The sequence below is a fragment of the Schistocerca nitens genome, chromosome 7 (assembly GCF_023898315.1).
Source record: "Schistocerca nitens isolate TAMUIC-IGC-003100 chromosome 7, iqSchNite1.1, whole genome shotgun sequence".
In the NCBI taxonomy this organism is placed as follows: domain Eukaryota; kingdom Metazoa; phylum Arthropoda; class Insecta; order Orthoptera; family Acrididae; genus Schistocerca; species Schistocerca nitens.
In genome coordinates this window covers 203075560-203094281 of record NC_064620.1, presented here as the reverse complement: position 1 = coordinate 203094281, position 18722 = coordinate 203075560, and positions in this window count along the sequence as shown.

Below are 18722 nucleotides of genomic sequence, written 5' to 3'. Positions count from 1 at the left end.
AATAATTGAGGAATTGGTGTAGACGGTTTTCTTTCTCGAGTACTGTCCGCTACTGGAACAGGAATCTGGGGGCCAATGATACAACTGTACTGTTGTATGTACACTGTCACACAATGTGAACTAGCTTGTGGGGTAAGGACATAAATTTGTGCATTTACTACAGCGGTTTTACAAAGCACTACCACATACGAACTAGTGGCACCTCAAACATTTATCTAACACAGCAGACAGTGTGTGTGTGTTTTATAGTGAAAGTACAGCTGATGCTGTGAAAGAAGACATGTGAGATCCCTAAGTTGACTGATTTGGGTCGAAGTTTCAGTCCATTGAAGATTCGAGGTGGATGTTGTGGCCACGTCGTTAACCGCTAGTTCTTCCCGTTGTTCCCAGACTGGGGCATCCGGAGAGTTGGGCTAGTGACGAACGAGTTTCACGACACTCTTCAGTGACTAGTATTTGCCGTTATGTTCTCGGAGGACCGCTGCAGCCGCCGGATAGGTGACGTCAGCGAACACTGTACGCCGAAGGCTTAACGAATGTGGTGTGTGTATACTGCTCGAATTCTTAGGAGGACGGAGGATTTGTCCAGCAAAAGCAACGCGTACGGGGAACTAAAGAAATTCCTTACATAGATGAGTCCAGTTCCAGATTATAAAGTGGAAATAGGCGTGTCTCGTATTGGTGGGGAACCTAGGATGTCTGGGCCTTAGGCTAAAGAAATGTCTGTGCAATAGCGTAACGTCTCGTGGGTGCACAGTGATTAGTATTGGGTCTATCCATAATCTGTTGCTACCTGTCTTTGCGTACGTTCCACTATCACTTATTTCAGTGCTCTCTGTCGAAATATATGACAGAGGCAGCAGAATATTTTGCACAGTATTCCTCGACTTTCGATTCTCTACCTAGATTAGATTTTCGTAAGAACAGATTTACGTTTCTGCTAAAGATTCACGTGTAAGTTCCCTGAGTTTGTATCAGTATTACTTCGAAGTTTGCTGCCATGCATACTTGATAAGCAATACAAACACTGGAACAGTATACTACTGAACTGAGAAATGTTACACCACGGACCCGTCCAATACTTATTAAATTGCTTAGAGATGTTCATCACATGACGGGTATTAAATCATCAAACTTTCATCCCACTCTTTACCGATGTCCATTGTCAACGTCAATATGAGGTGTGACTTGCAGGGACTAGAATTCGTTGTGGCATGGAAGCAGGCAGCCTCTCGTTGCCAACTTGAGGAATTTATTGCCATGCCAGAAAAACCCACTGCATCATGTCAGTCTGTGCAAGCTAGCCGGAGGCTGTGATGAAAGTATACTTCTTCCTATCGCATTCCGGACATGGTATATGGGTAATAAATCAGACGACTTAGCAGGCCGATTAAAAACCTACACATTCCTCAAGGTATTTGCGGTGTGAAGCGCAGTTTGGATCTTTGCATCTTCATACTGCAATACGTTATTTAGTACTCTGTGCGTGAAGAGCCAGCAATTGCTGACAAGAACTGTGTACAGAAGAATGTAAAAGAAAATCGAGGATGTTGATAGATGACGATCTGGTTGGCTTCAGAAAAGGTAAAGGAGCCAGAGAGGCAGTTCTGACTTTGCTGTTGGAGTAAGCTGTAAAATAGGGAAAGATGGGTAAAATACAATATTATCAAGAGCCAAGAGGGAACAATAAGAGTGGAAGACCCCGAACGAAGTGCCCCGATTAAGAAGGGTGTAAGACAGGGATGTAGAACTTCGCCTCTACAGTTCACATCGAAGAAACAGTGACGGAGAGGTTCTACATCTAAATCTACATCTACATGGTTACTCTGCAATTCACACTTAAGTGCCTGGCAGAGGGTTCATCGAACCATTTCAATCCTACTTCTCTACCATTCCACTCTCGAATGGAGCGTGGGAAAAAAGGAAACACCTAAATCTTTCCGTTCGAGCCCTGATTTCTCTTATTTTATTATGATGATCGTCTCTCCCTACGTAGGTGGGTGTCAGCAAACTATTTTCGCATTCGGATAAGAAAGTTGGTAATTGAAATTTCGCAAATAGATCGCGCCGCAAAGAAAACCGCCTTTGTTTCAGTGACTGCCACCCCAACTCGCGTATCATATCAGTGACACTCTCACCCCTATTGCGCGATAACACGGAACGAGCTCCTCTTCTTTACACTTTTTCGATGTCCTCCGTCAATCCTACCTGGTAAGGATCCCATACTGCTCATCAATATTCCAGCAGAGGACGGACAAGTGTAATGTAGGCTGTCTCTAAAGTGGGTTTGTCGCATCTTCTAAGTGTTCTGCCAACAAAGCGCAGCCTTTGTTTCGCCTTCCCCACAATATTATCTATATGGTCTTTCCAATTTAAGTTGCTCGTAATTGTAATTCCTAGGTATTTAACGAATTGACAGCCCTACCCTGCGGAACTCCAGATGTCACTTCTGTTCAAGAGTGGAACTAAAATTCAGTGTGAAATGATATCGATGATAAAAGTGACTGATAACATTGCTATCCTCAGTGAAAATGAAGAAGAGTTGTGGGATGTGCTGACTGGAATGAACAGCCTAATGAACTCAGAATATGGATTGAGAGTAAATCGAAGAAGACGAAAATACTGAGAAGCAGCAGAAATAAGGACAACGAGAAACTTAACATCGCAATTGATGATCACGAAGTAGGTGAAGTCAACGAATTCTTCTACCTAGGCAGCAAAATAACCCACGAAAAACAAACCAGGACAGAAGGAGCAAGGAGGACATCCAAAGCAGGCTAGCGCTGGAAAAACGGGCATTCCCGGTCAAGAAAGTCTACTAGTATCAAACATAATACTTAATTTGAGGTACAAATTTCCGAGATTGTACGTTTGGAGCACAGCATTTATGGTAGTGAACTAAGGACTATGGAGAAACCGGAACAGAAGAGAATGGAAGCATTTGAGATGTGGTTCTACAGTTGAATCTTGAAAACATTCTGTCAAGATAAGGAATGTGAAAAACACTTTCAGAAAAAAGGGATAGTGTGGTAGGACATTGTTAAGACACCAGGGAATAATTTCCACGGTACTAGAGGGAGCTGTAGAGGGTAAAAACTGTGGAGGAAAACAGAGCCTGGAATACATCAGAACAAAAAATTGAGGACGTTGGTTGCAAATTCACTCTCAGATGAGTAGGTTGGCACAGGAGAGGAATTCGTGGCCCGTCGGATCAAACCCGTTAGAACACTGCTAACTTAAAAAAAAAAAAGAAAAAAAACATGCAAGGTGTTTAGGATTTCATGGTTTTGGCTACATGCTGTCAGGCATTCAGCCTGCCTTCATCAGCTACCAAATCAGTCCTACTGTCATATACAGCAGCTTCCCACACCACGATTACAGGAATTACAGATCTACAAGAGAACCGGTGTTTCTCGTCACCTTTCACCAGGTCGTCCACGGATGCGTTGGTGTCGATTTTAACGGCAGAAACCAAAGCGAGACTCATTGCTAAACACCACAGAATGCCACTCAATGTTCCGGGTTATTCTGGCTCTGCACCATGAATGTCTCTGCTGCCTGTGGTATTATGTCAGTGGTAAACACGAATGGCAGTTCAGGATTACAATCTAGCTTCTAGTAATCTACACCCGGCGGTTCGTGGTGACGCTCTGCCTGTACCCCTTACCCTGATTTCAGCTGTGGTCCTCCGTCTATTCGTCAGAGCTTCTCGTATCCACTCTTCTCGCCACGCTGTTTCCCTGAACCCATATCGACACCGTTCTTTCTGCATTCATTGCTGTTGCTATAGGTCTGTACGGTCTATCGGTATGTTTCTCCTATGTACGAGGGGTTTCAGTAAGTAATGCAACACTTTTTTCTGAAAGCAGATTGGTTTTACTCAGGAATTTAATAGCCATAGTATCCCTACTCTTTTGACTAAAAAGCCGTATTTTTCACCATAATCTGTGGTCAGTGTACGGCCTTACGCCACCTTATTGGCAGGGCCCGTATGCACACATGGTACCACTATACTGGTCGACGTCGGAGCCAACGTCTCGCTGCATCAATAACCTCTCCATTATCCACTTACTGCCTCCCGTGGAGTGCATCCTTCATTGCTCCAAACAGACGACGGAAGTCGGAGGGTGCGAGATCAGGCTTTTAGGGCGGCGAAAAGACAGCCCAATGAATATTTGTGGGCACCTCTAGGGTTAGCAGACTTGTGTGGGGCCACATGTTGTCATGGAGAAGGAGAAGTTCGTTCGCATTTTTGTGGCGACGAACAGGCTGAGCCGTGCGGAGTGGCCGAGCGGTCATGGGCGCCATGTCACGGACTGCGCGCCCCTCCCACCGGAGGTTCGAGTCCTCCCTCGGGCGTGAGTGTGTGTGTTGTTCTTAGCATTAGTTTAAGTTAGTTTAAGCAGTGTGTAAGACTAGGCAGCCGGCCGAGGTGGCCGAGCGGTTCTAGGCGCTTCAGTCTGGAACCGCGCGACCGTTACGGTCGCAGGTTCGAATCCTGCCTCGGGCATGGATGTGTGTAATGTCCTTAGGTTAGTTAGGTTTAAGTAGTTCTAGGAGACTGATGACCTCGGCTGTTAAGTCCCATAGTGCTCAGAGCCATTTGAACCATTTTTAAGACTAGGAACCGATGACCTCAGCTATTTGGTCCCTTAGAAATTCAAACACATTTGAACATTTTGAACAGGCTGAAGTTTTCTCAGTTTCCTAAGGGTAGCACAACACATTTGTGGGCGTTGCACCATGAGGGAGGACATCAGACAGGATAACCCCTTCAGAGTCCCAGAAGGCCGTCTCCATGACTACCAGCTCAGAGTGCGGCTTTGAACTTCTTCGGAGGAGAGGTGGCGCGGCACTGCTCCATGTACTGCCGTTTTGTTTGAGATTCGAGGTGATGAACCCATGTTTCATCACCTGAGACGATGTTCGACAAGAAATTGTCACGATCAGCCTCGTAAAGCGCAAGCTATTTCGCATAGACGGTCCTTCGGTGCTCTTTACGATCTTCTGTTAGGCGGTGAGGAACCCAGCGGCCACACAACTTTGAGTACCCCGATTGGTGGACGACTGTGTCAGCACTACCGACAGAAACGTCCAGCTGACCAGCGAGGTGAGCAGTCAGTCACCTCGAACGAGTGTGTCCGCACGTTCCAACACTGCAGGAATCAGAGCTGTCTGTGACTGGCCAGCGCGCAGGAGACCGGACAGGTTTGCGCGACAGCTTGTCGCTGCCGGTCATTAAAATTACAATACGAGGAAGTACAGCAGATAACGAAATTTTTCTTATTGTGTGGATCACATCGGAAGTTCACTGAGGCTTTTTGCGGATGATGCTGTAGTATATCGAGAGTGTGTAACAATGGAAAATTGTACTGAAATGCAGGAGGATCTGCAACGAATTGACGCATGGTGCAGGGAATGGCAGTTGAATCTCAATGTAGACAAGTGTAATGTGCTGCGAATACATAGAAAGAAAGATCCTTTATCATTTAGCTACAATATAGCAGGTCAGCAACTGGATGCAGTTAATTCCATAAATTATCTGGGAGCAGGCAGTAGGAGTGATTTAAAATGGAATGATCATATAAAGTTGATCGTCGGTAAAGCAAATGCCAGACTGAGATTCATTGGAAGAATCCTAAGGAAATGCAATCCGAAAACAAAGGAAGTAGGTTACAGTACACTTGTTCGCCCACTGCTTGAATACTGCTCACCAGTGTGGGATCCGTACCAGATAGGGTTGATAGAAGAGATAGAGAAGATCCAACGGAGAGCAGCGCGCTTTGTGACAGGAACATTTAGTAATCGCGAAAGCGTTACGGAGATGATAGATAGACTCCAGTGGAAGACTCTGCAAGAAAGACGCTCAGTAGCTCGGTACGGGCTTTTGTTGAAGTTTCGAGAACATACCTTCACCGATAAGTCAAGCAGTATATTGCTCCCTCCTCGCGAAGAGACCATGAGGATAAAATCAGAGAGATTAGAGCCCACACAAACAGGCAATCTTTCTTTGCACGAACAATACGAGACTGGAATAGATGGGAGAACCGATAGAGGTACTCAAAGTACACTCCGCCACACACCGTCACGTGGCTTGCGGAGTATGGATGTAGATGTAGATGTAGATACACTGGTGTGCAGTACTTAAGAACACAAGGAACTTACGCTTGCTGTGATACTGCCAGTTAACATAACTCAATGAAATTTGAACCCACATAGAAAGAACTGCTACAGTATACAAGAGAAGGTAACTAAAATACTCCTTGAGAAGAACAAAAATCACACTTCTGTTCAAAGACAATAATTTCACTGAAGTCACCGCAATTAATAATGGTCCCCTGGACATTACAAAAGACGGTGTGAGATCACCACGGACGACAATGCAGTACGTCCACGCAACATGGTGCCTCCCCTCACCATAACACCTGGACCACACAAACAACCATGGTTGACAATGTTCCTGGGTGCATTACGTGTTCCCACTTCTTGCTACGAGCAGTATTGTTTATCGTTTTGGTGGTCCAAGTATTATGGTGTGGAGAGGCATGACATTTCATAGGAGTACTGAACTCAAAATCTTTGGACATGGTACACTCACCAGTCAGTGTTATTATGACGCTGTACTCCTGTATAGAGTGTCTATACAAGGGTGATGTACTTGAAGACAGTATTATGGAAATGGAAGAGGATGTAGATGAAGATGAAATGGGAGATACGATACTGCGTGAAGAGTTTGACAGAGCACTGAAAGACCTGAGTCGAAACAAGGCCCCGGGAGTAGACAACATTCCATTAGAACTACTGACGGCCTTGGGAGAGCCAGTCATGACAAAACTCTACCATCTGGTGAGCAAGATGTATGAGACAGGCGAAATACCCTCAGACTTCAAGAAGAATATAATGATTCCAATCCCAAAGAAAGAAAGTGTTGACACATGTGAAAATTACCGAACTATCAGTGTAGTAAGTCACAGCTGCAAAATACTAACGCGAATTCTTTAGAGACGAATGGAAAAACTGGTAGAAGTCGATCTCGGGGAAGATCAGTTTGGATTCCGTAGAAATGTTGGAACACGTGAGGCAATACTGACCTTACGCCTTATCTTAGAAGAAAGATTAAGGAAAGGCAAACCTACGTTTATAGCATTTGTAGACTTAGAGAAAGCTTTTGACAATGTTGATTGGAATACTCTCTTTCAAATTATGAAGGTGGCAGGGGAAAAATACAGGGAGCGAAAGGCTATTTACAATTTGTACAGAAATCAGATGGCAGTTATAAGAGTCGAGGGACATGAAAGGGAAGCAGTGGTTGGGAAGGGAGTGAGACAGTGTTGTAGCCTCTCCCCGGTGCTATTCATTCTGTCTATTGAGCAAGCACTAAATGAAACAAAAGAAAAGTTCGGAGTAGGTATTAAAATCCATGGAGAAGAAATAAAAACTTTGAGGTTCGCCGATGACATTGTAATTCTGTCAGAGACAGCAAAGGACTTAGAAGAGCAGTTGAATGGAATGGACAGTGTAATGAAAGGAGGATATAAGATGAACATCAATAAAAGCAAAACGAGGATAATGGAATGTAGTCGAATTAAGTCGGGTGACGCTGAGGGAATCAGATTAGGAAATGAGACACTTAAAGTAGTAAAGGAGTTTTGCTATTTGGGGAGAAAAATAACTGATGATGGTCGAAGTAGAGAGGATATAAAATGTAGACTGGCAATGGCAAGGAAATCGTTTCTGAAGAAGAGGAATTTGTTAACATCGAGTAGAGATTTAAGTGTCAGGAAGTCGTTTCTGAAAGTATTTGTATGGAATGTAGCCATGTTTGAAATTGAAACATGGACGATAAATAGTTTGGACAAGGAGAGAATAGAAGCTTTCGAAATGTGGTGCTACAGAAGAATGCTGAAGATTAGATGGGTAGATCACGTTACTAATGAGGAGGTGTTGAATAGGATTGGGGAGAAGAGAAGTTGGTGGCACAACTTGACAAGAAGAAGGGACCGGTTGGTAGGGCATGGTCTGAGGCATGAAGGGATCACAAATTTAGCATTGGAGGGCAGCGTGGAGGGTAAAAATCGTAGAGGAAGACCAAGAGATGAATACACTAAGCAGATTCAGAAGGATGTAGGTTGCAGTAAGTACTGGGAGATGAAGAAGCTTGCACAGAATAGAGTAGCATGGAGAGCTGCATCAGACCAGTCTCAGGACTGAAGACCACAATAACAAGAAACTCCTTCCCCATGAGAGTTTTCTCAGGGATGCGTTCGGCCCGGACTTCATTTTTATGGATGACAATGCGCACCATAGAGAACAGCGCAAGTGGAGAACCTCTTGGAACGAGATTATATTCGGCGAATGGACTGGCCTGCCATTCGCTCGACGTAACTTCCTTCGAGCACGTGTAGAATGCATTGGGGAGAAGTGTTGAAGCTCGTCCGTATGCACCAACGAACATCCAGCAATTTCCAGTCGCGCTGGTGGAGGAACGGAACGCCCTGCCACAAGAACTCCACACAGAACTTGTGGCCAGTATGGGAGCATGCGGCACGACATTCACTGACGTCTGTGGTGATCACACAACCGATCAAGAACCATATCCTGCCTATTCTAATGTACAGATGAATGCGGTGACTTTAGTGTAAATACTGTATTTGAATAAAAGTGTCACTTCTTGCATGTCTCATTGTGAATTGCTTCAGTTACCTTTTGTACTTTACTGCAGCAGTTCTTCCTATGTGTGGTTCAAGTTTCATCGTGGTGTGTTACATAGCAGTGACACGTCTTGCGAAAGTTACAAGAATTGCACACCAGTGAAGAAGAAATGTGTAGGTGATCTGAGGATGAACAAGGTGCCAAATTTAATACTTCTGGCATCAGAAATGGCTCTCGTTCAGCTGGCCATAGGATCTAACAGAGTGTGGATCAAAGATATGGGTACGTCATTTCACACTGCTTCATCTCCATACCAGAGTACATGGATAATGGGTTTTGGCTTGCCAAAATGTCGGCAACTAATGGCAAGATGTTTTCAATGGGCATGGCCAGGGCAATACTCGAACGACTTCTGAACCGTGATAGATCGTGACAGTATATACCACATTCGACCCTGCATCATCGTGTTGAAAGATAACGTCACGGAAACATCAATGATAGAATACAGCTGCTGGCCTTATTCCCGCTCTCCAACTTACCAGATGTGGGCCGGCTGGTGTGGCCGAGCGGTTCTAGGCGCTTCAGTCTGGAACCGCGTGAACACTACGGTCGCAGGTTCGAATCCTGCCTCGGGCATGGATGTGTGTCATTTCCTTAGGTTAGTTACGTTTAAGTACTTCTTAGTTCTAGGGGACTGATGACCACAGATGTTAAGTCCCATAGTGCTCAGAGCCATTTTGAACCAGCTGTGGAACAAGAGGCGATCGTGTTGTATGTGAATGGCATCCCTAAAGCATTTCGCTATCGTAAAAGTCTTCAGGCTTGATAACTGTGTTACGGCGCCTAGTGGTGTGATATGTATATACACACTTCCAAAACGTTTTGCATCTCCTCGATTCCGAGACTTCCGGAACCTGTACAGAAAATGGGAATATAGATAAATTAAAATCATTGCTGTCCTTTTTATTGCTCATGAAAACCACACATTGCATGTTGTACCACCATACAGCGAGACCTTCAGAGGTGGTGGTCCATATTGTTGTCACACTGGTACATTTAACACCCAGTAGCACATCCTCTTGGAATGATGCATGCCCATATTCGTCGTGGCATACTATCCACAAGTTCATCTAGGTACTGTTGGTCCAGATTGTCCCACCCCTCATCGGCGATTCGACGTAGATTCCTCGGAGTGGTTGGTGGGTCACGTCTTCTACAAACAGCCCTTTTCAATCTATCCCAGGCAAGTTCGATAGGGTTCATGTCTGGAGAACATACTGGCCACTCTAGTCGAGCGATGTCGTTATCCTGAAGGAAGTCATTCACAAGATGTGCACGATGGGGGCTCGAACTGTCGTCCATGAAGACGAATGTCGCGCCAGTATGCTGCCGATATGGTTGCACTATCGGTCGGAGGATGGCATTCACGTATCATACAGCCATTACGGCGCCTTGTATGACCACCAGCGACGTACGTCGACCCCACGTAATGCCACCCCAAAACAGCAGGGAACCTCCATCTTACTGCACTCGCTGGACAGTGTGTCCAAGGCGTTCAGCTTTACCGGGTTGCCTCCAAACACGTCTCCGACGATTGTCTGATAGAAGGCATATGCGACCCTTATCGGTGAAGAGAACGTGTTGGCAATCCTGAGCGACCCATTCGGTATGATGCTGTACCCATCTGTACCACGATGCATGGTGTCGTGGTTACAAAGATGGACCTCACCACGGACATCGGGAGTGAAGTTGCGCATCGTGCGGCCTATTGCGCACAGTTTGAGTTGTAACACGACGTCCTGAGGCTGCACGAAAAGCATTATTCGACGTGGTGGCGTTGCTGTCAGGGTTCCACTGAGCCATAATCCGCAAGTATCGGTCATCCACTGCAGTAGAAGCCCTTTGGTGACCTGAGCGAAGTGGCATCGACAGTTCCTGTCTCTCTGTATCTCCTCCATGTCCGAACAACATCGCTTTGGTTCTTCTGAGACGTCTGGACACTTCCCTTGCTGAGAGCCCTTCCTGGCACAAAGTAACAATGCGGACGCTATAAAACTCGGTATTGACAGTCTAGGCATGAGTGAACTACAGACAACACGAGCCGTGTACCTCCTTCCTGGTGGACTGACTGGAACTGATCGGCTGTCGGACCTCCTCCGTCTCATATGCGCTGCTCACGCATGGTTGTTTACATCTTTGGACGTGTTTAGTGACATCTCTGAAGAGTCGAAGGGACTGTATCTGTGATACAATATCCACAGTCAATGTCTATCTTCAGGAGTTCTGGCAACTGGGGTGGAGCAAAACTTTTTTTGATGTGTGTATTTCATATTGCAGATGTCTTAAATTTCATTGTAACTTCCCCTAAGTTTTTGCACGAGAATTTTGTGTGCCATATTCTCTTCACCCGCAGCTTTAAGGATATCGCCTAATACTCGTTTAACAAAGCACTCTTCTTGCAGGCGAGGAGGTTTGCGTACTCTCGTTAGGCTAGGGGCTGTGTAGGTGGTAGCTTAGCTTATCCTTAAGGAATGGACCTTGGGTGAGGAGCCAGTCGAAATGTGTCCTGCAATGACTTGTCATTCCGTTTCCTTTCCTTATCCGCAAGAGCCGATGGGTGAACTAAAAAACTCAGTGTTTCTTGCTATCATTAGTTATTCCTTTTCCATTTTATTTGTTTTGGGAAACGAAGAACTCTGAGGCATCGTGAAGGCAATCCTCATAGGGGAAGATGACAAATACTGGTCCTCCAGGCTGGCTGTTGTGCGATGGGCCAGCCTCCTATTCATAGAAAAAAGACAGCCAGCTAAAATATCTAGTAATACCACGAGACTGTCGGAATGTTTCAAGAGAATTCGACAACGGAAACGGAAATAGACTTTGCATTTTGGTACTTGGAATGTACATGGCATCCAGAATAAACAAGACGTTTTAATGGGTGTGAGACAGCACACCCTTAATGTAGTTGTCCTTTTCAAAACAAAAAAGAAAGGTATTGGTTGCGAATATCTGCTAGAGTTCGTCCATTATTTTAGTGGAGTGGCCAAAAGCAGTAAGGCGAGAGCAGGAGTATTCATCATTCTAAATAAACAGTGATAAAAATAAATAACCTTTTGGGAAGAAGTAAATGAAAGGTTGATGAAGTTTGATCTTAAAGTGAACCATAAACACAGTGATAGTGGGAGTGTATGCCCCTACTGAAGATGCATCCTAAAGGGAAAATATTTTGTATAGATGCTGGCAGACTTTTAAAAACAGTTCCAAATAGCGATGTATTCATAGTGGCAGGAGATTTTAAAAGCAAATTAGGGAAAGAGAGGAACAGTAAGGCTATTAGGATGTATGGGTGGGGTGTTAGGAATGAGAATGGGGAAGTGTGGTAGATTTACTGGGGCGATATGAATTGTTGTTGTTGTTGTTGTGGTCTTCAGTCCTGAGACTGGTTTGATGCAGCTCTCCATGCTACTCTATCCTGTGCAAGCTTCTTCATCTCCCAGTACCTACTGCAACCTACATCCTTCTGAATCTGCTTAGTGTATTCATCTCTTGGTCTCCCTCTGCGATTTTTACCCTCCACGCTGCCCTCCAATGCTAAATTTGTGATCCCTTGATGCCTCAAAACATGTCCTACCAACCGATCCCTTCTTCTAGTCAAGTTGTGCCACAAACTTCTCTTCTCCCCAATCCTATTCAATACCTCCTCATTAGTTACGTGATCTACCCACCTTATCTTCAGCATTCTTCTGTAGCACCACATTTCGAAAGCTTCTATTCTCTTCTTGTCCAAACTGGTTATCGTCCACGTTTCACTTCCATACATGGCTACACTCCATACAAATACTTTCAGAAACGACTTCCTGACACTTAAATCTATACTCGATGTTAACAAATTTCTCTTCTTCAGAAACGCTTTCCTTGCCATTGCCAGTCTGCATTTTATATCCTCTCTACTTCGACCATCATCAGTTATTTTACTCCCTAAATAGCAAAACTCCTTTACTACTTTAAGTGTCTCATTTCCTAATCTAATCCCCTCAGCATCACCCGATTTAATTTGAGTACATTCCATTATCCTCGTTTTGCTTTTGTTGATGTTCATCTTATATCCTCCTTTCAAGACACTGTCCATTCCGTTCAACTGCTCTTCCAAGTCCTTTGCTGTCTCTGACAGAATTACAATGTCATCGGCGAACCTCAAAGTTTTTACTTCTTCTCCATGAATTGTAATACCTACTCCGAAATTTTCTTTTGTTTCCTTTAGTGCTTGCTCAATATACAGATTGAATAACATCGGGGAGAGGCTACAACCCTGTCTCACTCCTTTCCTGAAAATACAGCATTTGCTCACATGGATACATATAAACCTACATTGTAAGGACCATACAAGAGGGCTGACATCAGTTGTTGAGTAGCTAACCTTGATGCGAAAGGCTAATTTAAAAACTGAAGATCTCAGAGATGAAAGAGGGGTAGATTGTGGAAGTGGTGAAATTTATATCCGCTAGTGGCGAACAGAAGAGACGCAAGGTGCTGACCAGCCTGAGATCGTAAGGTATAACTGGGATACTCCAAGAGAAGTCAGCACTAAATACTTACACCAACAGCAACTGTAAAAAACTGGAAAGTGTCGAGAGAATAGTAGAAGAGGAATATGAACACATAAAGAAAGCCACAAATGAAACTGCAAAAGAAGCCGTTGCAGAACATGATATGAAGATGAAACAGTTTGGTGGAATGCAGAAATAGCAGATATGATTGAGAGGAAAAAAGAAGATTATCTGATGTTCCTGTATTGAATTTCAACCGAAGTGGAGATAGATATAGGATCCAAAACAAAGATGTAAAAAGAGAAGTGTTAAAAAGGAAGAACAGGGCGTCGGAGGAAAGATGTGAATATGTAGAGAGGATAAGCCAAGGAGAACAAAATCGATGGGAGTGTCAACTAGTGCCAAGTTACACCATTAAAATGTTAGTCACAACCAATGGACAAAGTAGTTTAAGGATTTATTCCAGGAAAATCGGCCTGAATTATCGCAAAAATGTGAGGCGAGGATGCAAAAGGAGAACTATTGTCTTCAACAGGCTGTGGGGAGCTCTGAGATGAAGAAGCCATCAGGATATGTATCAGTATATTCAGACTGGTGAAGTTTGGACCACTGAAATCATTGGAGATGCTAAGGAAGCTATCTGAAACAGTATTAAATGCAGAAGGTGTTCCATGGGGATGAACAAAACGCTAGGTAACACCGGTACGTAAGAAAGGATCACGTAAAGACTTAAATGATTATAGACGATTGTCGATGATCCATTTCATTGGATGACTACTCGAAAGTACTTAAAGATCCTATGGAGAAAGAAACAAATCACAAGCAGCAAGAAGAGCAAGCAGGATTCCGAGCAGGAAAGTCAGCGTTGGATAAAGTCTTAAGAATGTGACTAATTTGTGAATGGTGTGTGACGAGGGCCTCCCGTCGGGTAGACCGCTCGCCTGGTGCAAGTCTTTCGATGTGACACCACTTCGGCGACTTGCTCGTCGATGAGGATGAGATTATGATGATTAGGACAACACAACATCCAGTCCCTGAGCGGAGAAAATCTCCGAGCCAGCCGGGAATCGAACCCGGGCCCTAAGGATTGACATTCTGTCGCGCTGACCACTCAGCTACCGGTGCACAAAGGTTGCATTGAAGACGCATGTTGCGTTGATTGACCTAGAAAAAGCATTTAAGAACGTACCCCCTAAAAAACTGTGGGAAAAGTTGAAAGAGAGAGGCGGACAAGAGACTGCTAAAGGCTGTTATGAAATTACGTGAAGATAACACGTCGAGAGAAAGGATTGGGAATTGCTGGACAGAAGAATTCGAGGTGAATAAAATGTGGCAGGGATGCGGGATTTAAGCTGAAGCTAGGAGCAGTACTGCAGATTGACAAATAAAAATGCGAAGTTGTGGGAGTGAGAGTAGAGGACAACAAGATATTTAGCCTTTATTTTGCAGATGACCAGATTGTGCTAGCAGTAGATGGTCTGAGCCTAATGATAAAAAAGCTTCAAAAGGAATACAATGAAACTGACCTGGAGATGAACATGAAGAAGATTGAATACTTGGCCGTCGGAACTGGAAAAGTATATAATTGTAGGGGCGGAAAGGGCAAAATACCACGGGGTATGATGTAATAGCAGGGGACAAATATTTATGAAGAAATCACTATAATAGGGGCAATTAACTCTGTCCTGTGGAACAAACTAGATAAAAAGAACAACGAATAGAAAAATGTACAAGACTATAGTGGTGAGCAGTTTTGTGGGGAGTAGAAGCATGGGACATTAGAAATAAAAATAAAAAATAAATATATAAACTGCTTATCACTGAGATGGATTACTTAACATAAGCTCAAGATGTATGGGATAAAAATGACGCCGCGAAAGGATAAAAACGGATAGAGATATCTGTGACGACATCCAACAAAAGCAGCTGATGAAGTTTGAACAAGTGAATAGGATGAATGAAGACTGGATACCTGATAGGATACAACAGTAGATACTAGAAAGGTGGCAAAATGATGTGGAGGAGGCAAGGGAAGCAACGAATATGAACACTGGGGAAATTCAAGACAGAACATGATAGCTGCTGGGGCCGGAGAGGCGTTGTCAGCCGAAGATATTCCGCAAGAGGAAGACTCACTTGATCCATTCATGTTTTTGTGAATAGTTTTTGAATGTTTTAAGCAGATGTATTTGTTTTTTTGGAAGAATACTTGAAGATCAACTTCTTCAGCGCTTTCCATAAGGATTTCTGTTTGACTGCTGTCGTTTCGTCATCATTCTAGCGTACTAGCGGAGAAACTCGGCGTTGTCCAGATGCGTTCACGCCCGTACCTCGCAGCGTCTGCTCTTACGCTTAATATTTGTGATGTCGTATCTCCTGATCTATGTGTAGTACAATGATATAATTTTGTAGATACATCCAGCGGCGTATGTGGACACTGCCTGCAAAATGTGTTGCGAATGAAATTAGTGGCAACGAAGAAGTAAATTGAAGCGTTATGCACGATGCGACAGTTTTTCATCCATCGCACTATTTATGACGTCATATCTCCTGAACCGAGGCCCACGAGAAAGACAGGCCGCGGCACGTACGTCACGAAGGTAGTCCTGAACTTACTCGCTCGCTCAGTTCAGCAGACAAAATGCGTTTCTAAACCTGTTAACTCGCAGCTGGGCGTGTAAGTACTAACGAGAATTTGGATCTTCCACTGGAATCTGCTGTTATGAAGTCTTACTGATTAACAGTACTACAGCAAAATTTAATTTAAGATGAGTACTCGATATAAATGGCATAACTGCTTGTTTATAGCACTTAGTCTCTTCTGCTTAACAGTACTCATTACATGCTGGAAGTGGTGCCTTATGCAACTGATAATCATTTTAGCACGATTTTATTTTATTTTACGCCAGTACAGCCATAACAAATTGTAAGAAGCCCCATGGACTTCACATCAGTATGGGACTAATAACAGCAAGATCCCATAATAGCGGATTCCAGTAGAAGATTCAATTTTAGTTTGTACGGACGCACCTAGTTACGAGTTAACGGGCGTAGAAACGTAGTTTGCTGATTTGAGCGAGCGAGCGGGCGCAGGACTATCTTCGTGACGTACGCGCCGCGGCCTGTCTTTCTCGTAGGCCTCGTTCTGAACTGCGTCTCGCACAATGATATAGTTTTGCAGCTTCATTCGGCGGTATATGTGCATACTGTCTGTAAAATGTGTCGCGAATACAGATCGTGGCAAAGAAGTAGTAAATTGTAACGTCAAAAATGGTTCAAATGGCTCTGAGCACTATGGGACTTAACATCTGTGGTCATCAGTCCCCTAGAACTTAGAACTACTTAAACCTAACTAACCTAAGGACATCACACACATCCATGCCCGAGGCAGGATTCGAACCTGCGACCGTAGCAGTCGCGCGGTTCCGGACTGAGCGCCTATAACCGCTAGACCACCGCGGCCGGCATGTAACGTCACGCCCCGTGAACTTTTACTAGGTGAAAAGCAGGAAAGTGGTAAGCGATAAACAATTTTCCTTCCATTATTTTGTAAGAGTTGTCAGGGAGAAAAAAATTTCAGAAAGGTTTGAAATTATGTCGAAAGTTTGTTGCAAATCGCTAAGTGCTCTCATTCTCAAATACTGTATGAGTAAAATCTGGGTATTCACGCGTCGCCAACTACGCTTCTTTTTCATTCTCGTCCCCACTCCTTTAATAGGTAGGTGGCTCTTCATCTCACAGAGATTTTTACAAACACACACAGAGCATATATCTATTTTTATAATATATGTAGATTATACAGAGTATTTCACAGTTCATGTTACACACTTCTAGAGGTTGTGGTGCCTCATGTAAGGAGGAGAAATGCGTACCATTACGTTTCCGACTTTGATAAAGGTCGCATTGTAGCCTATCTGGGTCCCAACGGCCTCGTATCACTAGCAGTCGAGATGACAGTCATCTTATCCGCATGGCTGTCACGGGTTGTGCAGCCACGTCTCGATCCCTGAGTCAACAGATGGGGACGTTTGCAAGACAACAACCATCTGCACGAACAGTTCGACGACATTTGCAGCAGCATGGACTATCAGCTCGGAGATCATGGCTGCGGTTACCCTTGACGCTGCATCACAGACAGGAGCTCCTGTGATGGTGTACTCGACGACGAACCTGGGTGCACGAATAGCAAAACGTCATTTTTTTGGATGAATCCAGGTTCTGTTTACAGCATCATGGTGGTCGCATCCGTGTTTGGCGACATTGCGGTGAACGCACAGTGGAAGCGGGTATTCGTCATCGCCATACTGGAGTATCACCCGGCGTGATGGCATGGGGTGCCATTGGTTACACGTCTCCGTCACCTCTTGTTTGCATTGATGGCACTTTGAACAGTGGATGATACATTTAAGGGTGTTACGACCCGTGGCTCTATCCTTCATTCGATCCCTGTGAAACCCTACATTTCAGCAGGATAATGCACTACCGAATGTTGCTGGTCCCGTACGATCCTTTCTGGATACAGAAAATGTTTGACTGCTGCCCTGGCCAGCACATTCTCCAGATATCTCACCAACTGAAAACGTCTGGTCAATGGTGGCTGAGCAACTGGCTCGTCACAATACGCCAGTCACTACACTCTATGAACTGTGGTATCGTATTGAAGCTGTATGGGCAGCTGTATCTGTACACGCCATCCAAGCTCTGTTTGACTCAACGCCCAGGCGTATCAAGGCCGTTACTACGGCCAGAGGTGGTTGTTCTGGGTACTGATTTCTCAGGATCTATGCACCCAAATTGCGTGAAAATGTAATCACATATCAGTTCTAGTATAATATATTTGTCCAATGAATACTCGTTTATCATCTGCATTTATTCTTGGGTTAGCAGTTTTAATGGCCAGTAGTGTATGTATGTACAGGTGTTACAAACTTTCAAGGATGGTGGAGAAGGCTGGCCGGGGTGGCCTAGCGGTTCTAGACGCTACAGTCTGGAACCGCGCGACCGCTACGGTCGCAGGTTCGAATCCTGCCTCGGGCATGGATATGTGTGATGCCCTTAGGTTAGTTAGGTTTAAGTAGTTCTAATTTCTTGGGGGCTGATGACCTCAGAAGTTAAGACCCAAAGTGCTCAGGGCCATTTGAACCATTTTTTGATGATGGAGAAGGATAAGTGTATCAGTTTGAGGTAAGGTTCCCTGGTGCGAAAAAGAACGAAGTTACAAGCGATAAACCTTATACGTCTGCAGTGGAATACATTTACTGGTACTTCTGTTGCAAAGGCTGTAGGTAGGCAGCTTTCAGAGGTGCTAGTGTGGACCAAAACAAGAGGAAAAGTTCAGTAAACAGGGGCTCTAAAAGAAGTACCTTAAGAGTTGTCCAGTAAAGGAGATATGTTTCTAAATAGTGAAGATGAACAAGTGTTTATAGCTCCTCAGGCATGCATTTTAGAGCCAATGTTTACTTGACATCAACCTGTGTGTACATACATTTACAGGCGCCAGCGCCTATTACTTTGGCACTCTGT